Source organism: Petromyzon marinus, unplaced genomic scaffold (genome assembly GCF_048934315.1).
Source record: "Petromyzon marinus isolate PM22_M1 ecotype Great Lakes invasive population unplaced genomic scaffold, UKy_Petmar_22M1.pri1.0 PM_G_Scaffold_145, whole genome shotgun sequence".
NCBI lineage: Eukaryota > Metazoa > Chordata > Hyperoartia > Petromyzontiformes > Petromyzontidae > Petromyzon > Petromyzon marinus.
Genome location: NW_027422701.1, coordinates 99,945 through 114,793, shown reverse-complemented (window position 1 = coordinate 114,793; position 14,849 = coordinate 99,945).

The following is a 14,849-nucleotide window of genomic DNA, read 5'->3' as shown; positions in this document are numbered from 1 at the left end:
CTTATTAAATAGGCTTATTAAATAGGCTTATTAAATAGACTTATTAAATAGGCTCAATAAATTGGCTTATTAAATAGGCTCAATAAATAGGCTTATTAAATAGGCCTATTAAATAGGCTTATTAAATAGGCTTATTTCAGCAACTTAGGCTCATTAAATAGCCTTATTAAATAGGCTTATTAAATAGACTTATTAAATAGGCTCATTAAATACTTAATAGATAGGCTTATTAAATAGGCTTATTAAATAGACTTATTAAATAGGCTCAATAAATAGGCTTATTAAATAGGCTAATTAAATAGGCTCAATAAATAGGCGTGTTAAATAGGCTTATTAAATAGGCTTATTAAATAGACTTATTAAATAGGCTTATTAAATAGGCTCAATAAATAGGCGTATTAAATAGGCTCAATAAATAGGCTCATTAAATAGGCTCATTAAATACTTATTAAATAGGCTTATTAAATAGACTTATTAAATAGGCTTATTAAAAAGGCTTATTAAATAGACTTATTAAATAGGCTCATTAAATACATATTAAATATGTTTATTAAATAGGCATATTTAATAGGCTTATTAAATAGGCTTATTAAATAGGCTTAATAAATAGGCTTATTAAATAGACTTATTAAATATCCTCATTAAATAGGCCTATTTGAGCAACTTAGGCTTATTAAATAGTCTATATTTAATAGGCTTATTTCAGCAACTTAGACTTATTAAATAGGCCTATTAAATAGGCTTATTAAATAGGCTGATTTCAGCAACTTAGACTTATTAAATAGGCCTATTAAATAGGCTTATTAAAAAGGCTTATTAAATAGACTTATTAAATAGGCTCATTAAATACATATTAAATATGTTTATTAAATAGGCATATTAAATAGGCTTATTAAATAGGCTTATTAAATAGGCTTAATAAATAGGCTTATTAAATAGACTTATTAAATATCCTCATTAAATAGGCTTATTTGAGCAACTTAGGCTTATTAAATAGTCTATATTAAATAGGCTTATTTCAGCAACTTAGACTTATTAAATAGGCCTATTAAATAGGCTTATTAAATAGGCTTATTTCAGCAACTTAGGCTTATTAAATAGGCTCATTCAGCAACTTAGTCTTATTAAATAGGCTTATTTCAGCAACTTAGACTTATTAAATAGGCCTATTAAATAGGCTTATTAAATAGGCTGATTTCAGCAACTTAGACTTATTAAATAGGCCTATTAAATAGGCTTATTAAATAGGCTTATTAAATAGGCTTATTTCAGCAACTTAGGCTTAGTAAATAGTCTATATTAAATAGGCTTATTTCAGCAACTTAGGCTTATTAAATAGGCTTATTTCAGCAACTTAGACTTATTAAATAGCCTTATTTCAGCAACTTACGCTTATTAAATAGGCTTATTTGAGCAACTTAGGCTTATTAAATAGCCTAATTAAGTAGGCTTATTTCAGCAACTTGGGCTTATTAAATAGGCTTATTTCAGCAACTTACGCTGATTAAAAAGGCTTATTTCAGCAACTTAGACTTATTAAATAGCCTTATTTCAGCAACTTACGCTTATTAAATAGGCTTATTTCAGCAACTTAGGCTTATTAAATAGCCTAATTAAGTAGGCTTATTTCAGCAACTTGGGCTTATTAAATAGGCTTATTTCAGCAACTTAGGCTTATTAAATAAGCTTATTTCAGCAACTTATGCTTATTAAATAGCCTTATTAAACAGGTTTATTTCAGCAACTTAGGCTTATTAAATAGCATTTTTAAATAGGTTTATTTCAGCAACTTAGACTTATTAAATATACCTTTTTAAATAGGCTTAGTTCAGAAACTTAGGCTTATTAAATAGGCTTATTTCAGCAACTTAGGCTCATTAAATAGCCTCATTAAATAGGTTTATTTCAGCAACTTAGGCTTATTAAATAGGCTTATTTCAGCAATTTAAACTTATTAAATAGCCTTATTTCAGCAACGTAGGCTTATTAAATAGCCTTATTTCAGCAATTTAGTCTTATTAAATAGGCTTATTCAGCAACTTAGGCTTATTAAATAGCCTTATTAAATAGGCTTATTTCAGCAACTTAGACTTATTAAATAGGTTTATTCAGCAACTTAAGCTTATTAAATAGGCTTATTCAGCAACTTAGGCTTATTAAATAGGCTTATTTCAGCAACTTAGGCTTATTAAATAGGCTCATTCAGCAACTTAGGCTTATTAAATATGCTTATTTCAGCAACTTAGACTTATTAAATAGGCCTATTAAATAGGCTTATTAAATAGGCTGATTTCAGCAACTTAGACTTATTAAATAGGCCTATTAAATAGGCTTATTAAATAGGCTTATTAAATAGGCTTATTTCAGCAACTTAGTAAATATGCTTATTAAATAGGCTTATTTCAGCAACTTAGGCTTATTAAATAGGCTTATTTCAGCAACTTAGACTTATTAAATAGCCTTATTTCAGCAACTTACGCTTATTAAATAGGCTTATTTCAGCAACTTAGGCTTATTAAATAGCCTAATTAAGTAGGCTTATTTCAGCAACTTGGGCTTATTAAATAGGCTTATTTCAGCAACTTATGCTGATTAAAAAGGCTTATTTCAGCAACTTAGACTTATTAAATAGCCTTATTTCAGCAACTTAGACTCATTAAATAGGCTTATTTCAGCAACTTATGCTTATTAAATATAATTATTTCAGCAACTTAGGCTTATTAAATAGGCTTATTTCAGGAACTTAGACTTATTAAATAGCCTTATTTTTCACAACTTAGGCTTATTAAATAGGTTTATTTCAGCAACTTAGGCTTATTAAATAGCCTCATTTCAGCAACTTAGACTTATTAAATAGGCTTATTTCAGCAACTTAGGCTTATTAAATAGGCTTATTCAGCAACTTAGGCTTATTAAATAGGCTTATTTCAGCAACTTAGGCTTATTAAATAGGCTCATTCAGAAACTTAGGCTTATTAAATAGGCTTATTTCAGCAACTTAGACTTATTAAATAGGCCTATTAAATAGGCTTATGAAATAGACTTATTAAATAGGCTCATTAAATACTTATTAAATAGGCTTATTAAATAGGCTTATTAAATAGACTTATTAAATATTTATTAAATAGGCTTATTAAATCGGCTTATTAAATAGACTTATTAAATAGGCTCAATAAATAGGCTTATTAAATAGGCTTATTAAATAGGCTCAATAAATAGGCTTATTAAATAGGCTTATTAAATAGGCTTATTAAATAGGCTTATTAAATAGACTTATTAAATAGGCTCAATAAATTGGCTTATTAAATAGGCTCAATAAATAGGCTTATTAAATAGGCCTATTAAATAGGCTTATTAAATAGGCTTATTTCAGCAACTTAGGCTCATTAAATAGCCTTATTAAATAGGCTTATTAAATAGACTTATTAAATAGGCTCATTAAATACTTAATAAATAGGCTTATTAAATAGGCTCAATAAATAGGCTTATTAAATAGGCTTATTAAATAGGCTCAATAAATAGGCGTGTTAAATAGGCTTATTAAATAGGCTTATTAAATAGACTTATTAAATAGGCTTATTAAATAGGCTCAATAAATAGGCGTATTAAATAGGCTCAATAAATAGGCTCAATAAATAGGCTCATTAAATAGGCTCATTAAATACTTATTAAATAGGCTTATTAAATAGACTTATTAAATAGGCTTATTAAAAAGGCTTATTAAATAGACTTATTAAATAGGCTCATTAAATACATATTAAATATGTTTATTAAATAGGCATATTTAATAGGCTTATTAAATAGGCTTATTAAATAGGCTTAATAAATAGGCTTATTAAATAGACTTATTAAATATCCTCATTAAATAGGCCTATTTGAGCAACTTAGGCTTATTAAATAGTCTATATTAAATAGGCTTATTTCAGCAACTTAGACTTATTAAATAGGCCTATTAAATAGGCTTATTAAATAGGCTGATTTCAGCAACTTAGACTTATTAAATAGGCCTATTAAATAGGCTTATTAAAAAGGCTTATTAAATAGACTTATTAAATAGGCTCATTAAATACATATTAAATATGTTTATTAAATAGGCATATTAAATAGGCTTATTAAATAGGCTTATTAAATAGGCTTAATAAATAGGCTTATTAAATAGACTTATTAAATATCCTCATTAAATAGGCTTATTTGAGCAACTTAGGCTTATTAAATAGTCTATATTAAATAGGCTTATTTCAGCAACTTAGACTTATTAAATAGGCCTATTAAATAGGCTTATTAAATAGGCTTATTTCAGCAACTTAGGCTTATTAAATAGGCTCATTCAGCAACTTAGTCTTATTAAATAGGCTTATTTCAGCAACTTAGACTTATTAAATAGGCCTATTAAATAGGCTTATTAAATAGGCTGATTTCAGCAACTTAGACTTATTAAATAGGCCTATTAAATAGGCTCATTAAATAGGCTTATTAAATAGGCTTATTTCAGCAACTTAGGCTTAGTAAATAGTCTATATTAAATAGGCTTATTTCAGCAACTTAGGCTTATTAAATAGGCTTATTTCAGCAACTTAGACTTATTAAATAGCCTTATTTCAGCAACTTACGCTTATTAAATAGGCTTATTTGAGCAACTTAGGCTTATTAAATAGCCTAATTAAGTAGGCTTATTTCAGCAACTTGGGCTTATTAAATAGGCTTATTTCAGCAACTTACGCTGATTAAAAAGGCTTATTTCAGCAACTTAGACTTATTAAATAGCCTTATTTCAGCAACTTAGACTCATTAAATAGGCTTATTTCAGCAACTTATGCTTATTAAATATACTTATTTCAGCAACTTAGGCTTATTAAATAGGCTTATTTCAGGAACTTAGACTTATTAAATAGCCTTATTTTTCACAACTTAGGCTTATTAAATAGGTTTATTTCAGCAACTTAGGCTTATTAAATAGCCTCATTTCAGCAACTTAGACTTATTTAATAGGCTTATTTCAGCAACTTAGGCTTATTAAATAGGCTTATTCAGCAACTTAGGCTTATTAAATAGGCTTATTTCAGCAACTTAGGCTTATTAAATAGGCTCATTCAGAAACTTAGGCTTATTAAATAGGCTTATTTCAGCAACTTAGACTTATTAAATAGGCCTATTAAATAGGCTTATGAAATAGACTTATTAAATAGGCTCATTAAATACTTATTAAATAGGCTTATTAAATAGGCTTATTAAATAGACTTATTAAATACTTATTAAATAGGCTTATTAAATCGGCTTATTAAATAGACTTATTAAATAGGCTCAATAAATAGGCTTATTAAATAGGCTTATTAAATAGGCTCAATAAATAGGCTTATTAAATAGGCTTATTAAATAGGCTTATTAAATAGGCTTATTAAATAGACTTATTAAATAGGCTCATTAAATACATATTAAATATGTTTATTAAATAGGCATATTAAATAGGCTTATTAAATAGGCTTATTAAATAGGCTTAATAAATAGGCTTATTAAATAGACTTATTAAATATCCTCATTAAATAGGCTTATTTGAGCAACTTAGGCTTATTAAATAGGTTTATTTCAGCAACTTAGACTTATTAAATAGCCTTATTAAATAGGCTTATTTCAGCAACTTAGGCTTATTAAATAGGCTCATTCAGCAACTTAGTCTTATTAAATAGGCTTATTTCAGCAACTTAGACTTATTAAATAGGCCTATTAAATAGGCTTATTAAATAGGCTGATTTCAGCAACTTAGACTTATTAAATAGGCCTATTAAATAGGCTTATTAAATAGGCTTATTAAATAGGCTTATTTCAGCAACTTAGGCTTAGTAAATAGTCTATATTAAATAGGCTTATTTCAGCAACTTAGGCTTATTAAATAGGCTTATTTCAGCAACTTAGACTTATTAAATAGCCTTATTTCAGCAACTTACGCTTATTAAATAGGCTTATTTGAGCAACTTAGGCTTATTAAATAGCCTAATTAAGTAGGCTTATTTCAGCAACTTGGGCTTATTAAATAGGCTTATTTCAGCAACTTACGCTGATTAAAAAGGCTTATTTCAGCAACTTAGACTTATTAAATAGCCTTATTTCAGCAACTTAGACTCTTTAAATAGGTTTATTTCAGCAACTTAGGCTTATTAAATAGCCTCATTTCAGCAACTTAGACTTATTAAATAGGCTTATTTCAGCAACTTAGGCTTATTAAATAGGCTTATTCAGCAACTTAGGCTTATTAAATAGGTTTATTTCAGCAACTTAGGCTTATTAAATAGGCTCATTCAGAAACTTAGGCTTATTAAATAGGCTTATTTCAGCAACTTAGACTTATTAAATAGGCCTATTAAATAGGCTTATGAAATAGACTTATTAAATAGGCTCATTAAATACTTATTAAATAGGCTTATTAAATAGGCTTATTAAATAGACTTATTAAATACTTATTAAATAGGCTTATTAAATCGGCTTATTAAATAGACTTATTAAATAGGCTCAATAAATAGGCTTATTAAATAGGCTTATTAAATAGGCTCAATAAATAGGCTTATTAAATAGGCTTATTAAATAGGCTTATTAAATAGGCTTATTAAATAGACGTATTAAATAGGCTCAATAAATAGGCTTATTAAATAGGCTTATTAAATAGGCTTATTAAATAGGCTCAATAAATAGGCTTATTAAATAGGCTTATTAAATAGGCTCAATAAATTGGCTTATTAAATAGGCTCAATAAATAGGCTTATTAAATAGGCTCAATAAATAGGCTTATTAAATAGACTCATTAAATAAGCTTATTAAAAAGGCTAATTAAATAGACTTATTAAATAGGCTCATTAAATACTTATTAAATAGGTTTATTAAATAGGCTTATTAAATAGGCTTATTAAATAGGCTTATTAAATAGGCTCAATAAATAGGCTTATTAAATAGGCTCAATAAATAGGCTTATTAAAAAGGCTTATTAAATAGGCTTATTAAATAGACTTATTAAATAGACTTATTAAATAGGCTTATTAAATAGGCATATTAAATAAGCTTATTAAAAAAGGCTTATTAAATAGACTTATTAAATAGGCTCATTAAATACTTATTAAATAGGTTTATTAAATAGGCGTATTAAATAGGCTTATTAAATAGGCTTATTAAAAATAGGCTTATTAAATAGACTTATTAAATAGCCTCATTAAATAGGCTTATTTTAGCAACTTAGGCTTATTAAATAGGCTTATTTCAGCAACTTAGACTTATTAAATTGCCTTATTTCAGCAAGTTAGGCTTATTAAATAGGCTTATTTCAGCAACTTAGGCTTATTAAATAGCCTTATTTCAGCAACTTAGACTTATTAAATAGGCTTATTTCAGCAACTTAGGCTTATTAAATAGGCTTATTCAGCAACTTAGGCTTATTAAATAGGCTTATTTCAGCAACTTAGGCTTATTAAATAGGCCTATTAAATAGGCTTATTAAATAGACTTATTAAATAGGCTCATTAAATACTTATTAAATAGGCTTATTAAACAGGCTTATTAAATAGGCTCAATGAATAGGCTTATTAAATAGGCTTATTAAATAGGCTTATTAAATATACTTATTAAATAGGCTTATTAAACAGGCTTATTAAATAGGCTCAATGAATAGGCTTATTAAATAGCCTAAATAAATAGGCTTATTAAATAGGCTCAATAAATAGGCTTATTAAATAGGCTCAATAAATAGGCTTATTAAATAGGCTCAATAAATAGGCTTATTAAATAGGCCTATTAAATAGGCTTATTAAATAGGCTTATTTCAGCAACTTAGGCTCATTAAATAGCCTTATTAAATAGGCTTATTAAATAGACTTATTAAATAGGCTCATTAAATACTTAATAAATAGGCTTATTAAATAGGCTTATTAAATAGGCTTATTAAATAGGCTTATTTCAGCAACTTAGGCTTAGTAAATAGTCTATATTAAATAGGCTTATTTCAGCAACTTAGGCTTATTAAATAGGCTTATTTCAGCAACTTAGACTTATTAAATAGCCTTATTTCAGCAACTTACGCTTATTAAATAGGCTTATTTGAGCAACTTAGGCTTATTAAATAGCCTAATTAAGTAGGCTTATTTCAGCAACTTGGGCTTATTAAATAGGCTTATTTCAGCAACTTACGCTGATTAAAAAGGCTTATTTCAGCAACTTAGACTTATTAAATAGCCTTATTTCAGCAACTTAGACTCTTTAAATAGGTTTATTTCAGCAACTTAGGCTTATTAAATAGCCTCATTTCAGCAACTTAGACTTATTAAATAGGCTTATTTCAGCAACTTAGGCTTATTAAATAGGCTTATTCAGCAACTTAGGCTTATTAAATAGGTTTATTTCAGCAACTTAGGCTTATTAAATAGGCTCATTCAGAAACTTAGGCTTATTAAATAGGCTTATTTCAGCAACTTAGACTTATTAAATAGGCCTATTAAATAGGCTTATGAAATAGACTTATTAAATAGGCTCATTAAATACTTATTAAATAGGCTTATTAAATAGGCTTATTAAATAGACTTATTAAATACTTATTAAATAGGCTTATTAAATCGGCTTATTAAATAGACTTATTAAATAGGCTCAATAAATAGGCTTATTAAATAGGCTTATTAAATAGGCTCAATAAATAGGCTTATTAAATAGGCCTATTAAATAGGGTTATTAAATAGGCTTATTAAATAGACTTATTAAATAGGCTCAATAAATTGGCTTATTAAATAGGCTCAATAAATAGGCTTATTAAATAGGCTCAATAAATAGGCTTATTAAATAGACTCATTAAATAAGCTTATTAAAAAGGCTAATTAAATAGACTTATTAAATAGGCTCATTAAATACTTATTAAATAGGTTTATTAAATAGGCTTATTAAATAGGCTTATTAAATAGGCTTATTAAATAGGCTCAATAAATAGGCTTATTAAATAGGCTCAATAAATAGGCTTATTAAAAAGGCTTATTAAATAGGCTTATTAAATAGACTTATTAAATAGACTTATTAAATAGGCGTATTAAATAGGCTTATTAAATAGGCTTATTAAAAATAGGCTTATTAAATAGACTTATTAAATAGCCTCATTAAATAGGCTTATTTTAGCAACTTAGGCTTATTAAATAGGCTTATTTCAGCAACTTAGACTTATTAAATTGCCTTATTTCAGCAAGTTAGGCTTATTAAATAGGCTTATTTCAGCAACTTAGGCTTATTAAATAGCCTTATTTCAGCAACTTAGACTTATTAAATAGGCTTATTTCAGCAACTTAGGCTTATTAAATAGGCTTATTCAGCAACTTAGGCTTATTAAATAGGCTTATTTCAGCAACTTAGGCTTATTAAATAGGCCTATTAAATAGGCTTATTAAATAGACTTATTAAATAGGCTCATTAAATACTTATTAAATAGGCTTATTAAACAGGCTTATTAAATAGGCTCAATGAATAGGCTTATTAAATAGGCTTATTAAATAGGCTTATTAAATATACTTATTAAATAGGCTTATTAAACAGGCTTATTAAATAGGCTCAATGAATAGGCTTATTAAATAGCCTAAATAAATAGGCTTATTAAATAGGCTCAATAAATAGGCTTATTAAATAGGCTCAATAAATAGGCTTATTAAATAGGCTCAATAAATAGGCTTATTAAATAGGCCTATTAAATAGGCTTATTAAATAGGCTTATTTCAGCAACTTAGGCTCATTAAATAGCCTTATTAAATAGGCTTATTAAATAGACTTATTAAATAGGCTCATTAAATACTTAATAAATAGGCTTATTAAATAGGCTTATTAAATAGACTTATTAAATAGGCTCAATAAATAGGCTTATTAAATAGGCTTATTAAATAGGCTCATTAAATAGGCTCATTAAATACTTATTAAATAGGCTTATTAAATAGACTTATTAAATAGGCTTATTAAAAAGGCTTATTAAATAGACTTATTAAATAGGCTCATTAAATACATATTAAATATGTTTATTAAATAGGCATATTAAATAGGCTTATTAAATAGGCTTATTAAATAGGCTTAATAAATAGGCTTATTAAATAGACTTATTAAATATCCTCATTAAATAGGCTTATTTGAGCAACTTAGGCTTATTAAATAGGTTTATTTCAGCAACTTAGACTTATTAAATAGGCCTATTAAATAGGCTTATTAAATAGGCTGATTTCAGCAACTTAGACTTATTAAATAGGCCTATTAAATAGGCTTATTAAATAGGCTTATTAAATAGGCTTATTTCAGCAACTTAGGCTTAGTAAATAGTCTATATTAAATAGGCTTATTTCAGCAACTTAGGCTTATTAAATAGGCTTATTTCAGCAACTTAGACTTATTAAATAGCCTTATTTCAGCAACTTACGCTTATTAAATAGGCTTATTTCAGCAACTTAGGCTTATTAAATAGCCTAATTAAGTAGGCTTATTTCAGCAACTTGGGCTTATTAAATAGGCTTATTTCAGCAACTTACGCTGATTAAAAAGGCTTATTTCAGCAACTTAGACTTATTAAATAGCCTTATTTCAGCAACTTAGACTCATTAAATAGGCTTATTTCAGCAACTTATGCTTATTAAATATACTTATTTCAGCAACTTAGGCTTATTAAATAGGCTTATTTCAGGAACTTAGACTTATTAAATAGCCTTATTTTTCACAACTTAGGCTTATTAACTAGGCTTATTTCAGCAACTTAGGCTTATTAAATAGCCTCATTTCAGCAACTTAGATTTATTAAATAGGCTTATTTCAGCAACTTAGGCTTATTAAATAGGCTTATTCAGCAACTTAGGCTTATTAAATAGCCTAATTAAGTAGGCTTATTTCAGCAACTTGGGCTTATTAAATAGGCTTATTTCAGCAACTTACGCTGATTAAAAAGGCTTATTTCAGCAACTTAGACTTATTAAATAGCCTTATTTCAGCAACTTAGACTCATTAAATAGGCTTATTTCAGCAACTTATGCTTATTAAATATACTTATTTCAGCAACTTAGGCTTATTAAATAGGCTTATTTCAGGAACTTAGACTTATTAAATAGCCTTATTTTTCACAACTTAGGCTTATTAAATAGGTTTATTTCAGCAACTTAGGCTTATTAAATAGCCTCATTTCAGCAACTTAGACTTATTAAATAGGCTTATTTCAGCAACTTAGGCTTATTAAATAGGTTTATTCAGCAACTTAGGCTTATTAAATAGGCTTATTCAGCAACTTAGGCTTATTAAATAGGCTTATTTCAGCAACTTAGGCTTATTAAATAGGCTCATTCAGAAACTTAGGCTTATTAAATAGGCTTATTTCAGCAACTTAGACTTATTAAATAGGCCTATTAAATAGGCTTATTAAATAGGCTGATTTCAGCAACTTAGACTTATTAAATAGGCCTATTAAATAGGCTTATTAAATAGGCTTATTAAATAGGCTTATTTCAGCAACTTAGGCTTAGTAAATAGGCTTATTAAATAGGCTGATTTCAGCAACTTAGACTTATTAAATAGGCCTATTAAATAGGCTTATTAAATATGCTTATTAAATAGGCTTATTTCAGCAACTTAGGCTTAGTAAATAGGCTTATTAAATAGGCTGATTTCAGCAACTTAGACTTATTAAATAGGCCTATTAAATAGGCTTATTAAATAGGCTTATTAAATAGGCTTATTTCAGCAACTTAGGCTCATTAAATAGCCTTATTAAATAGGCTTATTAAATAGACTTATTAAATAGGCTCATTAAATACTTAATAAATAGGCTTATTAAATAGGCTTATTAAATAGACTTATTAAATAGGCTCAATAAATAGGCTTATTAAATAGGCTTATTAAATAGGCTCAATAAATAGGCGTGTTAAATAGGCTTATTAAATAGGCTTATTAAATAGACTTATTAAATAGGCTTATTAAATAGGCTCAATAAATAGGCTTATTAAATAGGCTCAATAAATAGGCTCATTAAATAGGCTCATTAAATACTTATTAAATAGGCTTATTAAATAGACTTATTAAATAGGCTTATTAAAAAGGCTTATTAAATAGACTTATTAAATAGGCTCATTAAATACATATTAAATATGTTTATTAAATAGGCATATTAAATAGGCTTATTAAATAGGCTTAATAAATAGGCTTATTAAATAGACTTATTAAATATCCTCATTAAATAGGCTTATTTGAGCAACTTAGGCTTATTAAATAGGTTTATTTCAGCAACTTAGACTTATTAAATAGCCTTATTAAATAGGCTTATTTCAGCAACTTAGGCTTATTAAATAGGCTCATTCAGCAACTTAGTCTTATTAAATAGGCTTATTTCAGCAACTTAGACTTATTAAATAGGCCTATTAAATAGGCTTATTAAATAGGCTGATTTCAGCAACTTAGACTTATTAAATAGGCCTATTAAATAGGCTTATTAAATAGGCTTATTAAATAGGCTTATTTCAGCAACTTAGGCTTAGTAAATAGTCTATATTAAATAGGCTTATTTCAGCAACTTAGGCTTATTAAATAGGCTTATTTCAGCAACTTAGACTTATTAAATAGCCTTATTTCAGCAACTTACGCTTATTAAATAGGCTTATTTCAGCAACTTAGGCTTATTAAATAGCCTAATTAAGTAGGCTTATTTCAGCAACTTGGGATTATTAAATAGGCTTATTTCAGCAACTTACGCTGATTAAAAAGGCTTATTTCAGCAACTTAGACTTATTAAATAGCCTTATTTCAGCAACTTAGACTCATTAAATAGGCTTATTTCAGCAACTTATGCTTATTAAATATACTTATTTCAGCAACTTAGGCTTATTAAATAGGCTTATTTCAGGAACTTAGACTTATTAAATAGCCTTATTTTTCACAACTTAGGCTTATTAACTAGGCTTATTTCAGCAACTTAGGCTTATTAAATAGCCTCAGTTCAGCAACTTAGATTTATTAAATAGGCTTATTTCAGCAACTTAGGCTTATTAAATAGGCTTATTCAGCAACTTAGGCTTATTAAATAGCCTAATTAAGTAGGCTTATTTCAGCAACTTGGGCTTATTAAATAGGCTTATTTCAGCAACTTACGCTGATTAAAAAGGCTTATTTCAGCAACTTAGACTTATTAAATAGCCTTATTTCAGCAACTTAGACTCATTAAATAGGCTTATTTCAGCAACTTATGCTTATTAAATATACTTATTTCAGCAACTTAGGCTTATTAAATAGGCTTATTTCAGGAACTTAGACTTATTAAATAGCCTTATTTTTCACAACTTAGGCTTATTAAATAGGTTTATTTCAGCAAGGCTTATTAAATAGCCTCATTTCAGCAACTTAGACTTATTAAATAGGCTTATTTCAGCAACTTAGGCTTATTAAATAGGCTTATTCAGCAACTTAGGCTTATTAAATAGGCTTATTTCAGCAACTTAGGCTTATTAAATAGGCTCATTCAGAAACTTAGGCTTATTAAATAGGCTTATTTCAGCAACTTAGACTTATTAAATAGGCCTATTAAATAGGCTTATTAAATAGGCTGATTTCAGCAACTTAGACTTATTAAATAGGCCTATTGAATAGGCTTATTAAATAGGCTTATTAAATAGGCTTATTTCAGCAACTTAGGCTTAGTAAATAGGCTTATTAAATAGGCTTATTTCAGCAACTTAGGCTTATTAAAATAGGCTTATTTCAGCAACTTAGACTTATTAAATAGCCTTATTTCAGCAACTTACGCTTATTAAATAGGCTTATTTCAGCAACTTAGGCTTATTAAATAGCCTAATTAAGTAGGCTTATTTCAGCAACTTGGGCTTATTAAATAGGCTTATTTCAGCAACTTACGCTGATTAAAAAGGCTTATTTCAGCAACTTAGACTTATTAAATAGCCTTATTTCAGCAACTTAGACTCATTAAATAGGCTTATTTCAGCAACTTATGCTTATTAAATATACTTATTTCAGCAACTTAGGCTTATTAAATAGGCTTATTTCAGGAACTTAGACTTATTAAATAGCCTTATTTTTCACAACTTAGGCTTATTAAATAGGCTCATTCAGAAACTTAGGCTTATTAAATAGGCTTATTTCAGCAACTTAGACTTATTAAATAGGCCTATTAAATAGGCTTATGAAATAGACTTATTAAATAGGCTCATTAAATACTTATTAAATAGGCTTATTAAATAGGCTTATTAAATAGACTTATTAAATACTTATTAAATAGGCTTATTAAATCGGCTTATTAAATAGACTTATTAAATAGGCTCAATAAATAGGCTTATTAAATAGGCTTATTAAATAGGCTCAATAAATAGGCTTATTAAATAGGCTTATTAAATAGGCTCAATAGATAGGCTTATTAAATAGGCTTATTAAATAGGCTTGTTAAATATACTTATTAAATAGGCTTATTAAATAGGCTCAATAAATAGGCTTATTAAATAGGCTCAATAAATAGGCTTATTAAGTAGGCTCAATAAATAGGCTTATTAAATAGGCTCATTAAATACTTATTAAATAGGCTTATTAAATAGACTTATTAAATAGCCTCATTAAATAGGCTTATTTTAGCAACTTAGACTTATTAAATAGCCTTATTTCAGCAACTTAGGCTTATTAAATAGGCTTATTTCAGCAACTTAGGCTTATTAAATAGCCTTATTTCAGCAACTTAGACTTATTAAATAGGCTTATTTCAGCAAATTAGGCTTATTAAATAGGCTTATTCAGCAACTTAGACTTATTAAATAGGTTTATTCAGAAACTTAGGCTTATTAAATAGGCCTATTCAGCAACTTAGGCTTATTAAATAGGCTTAT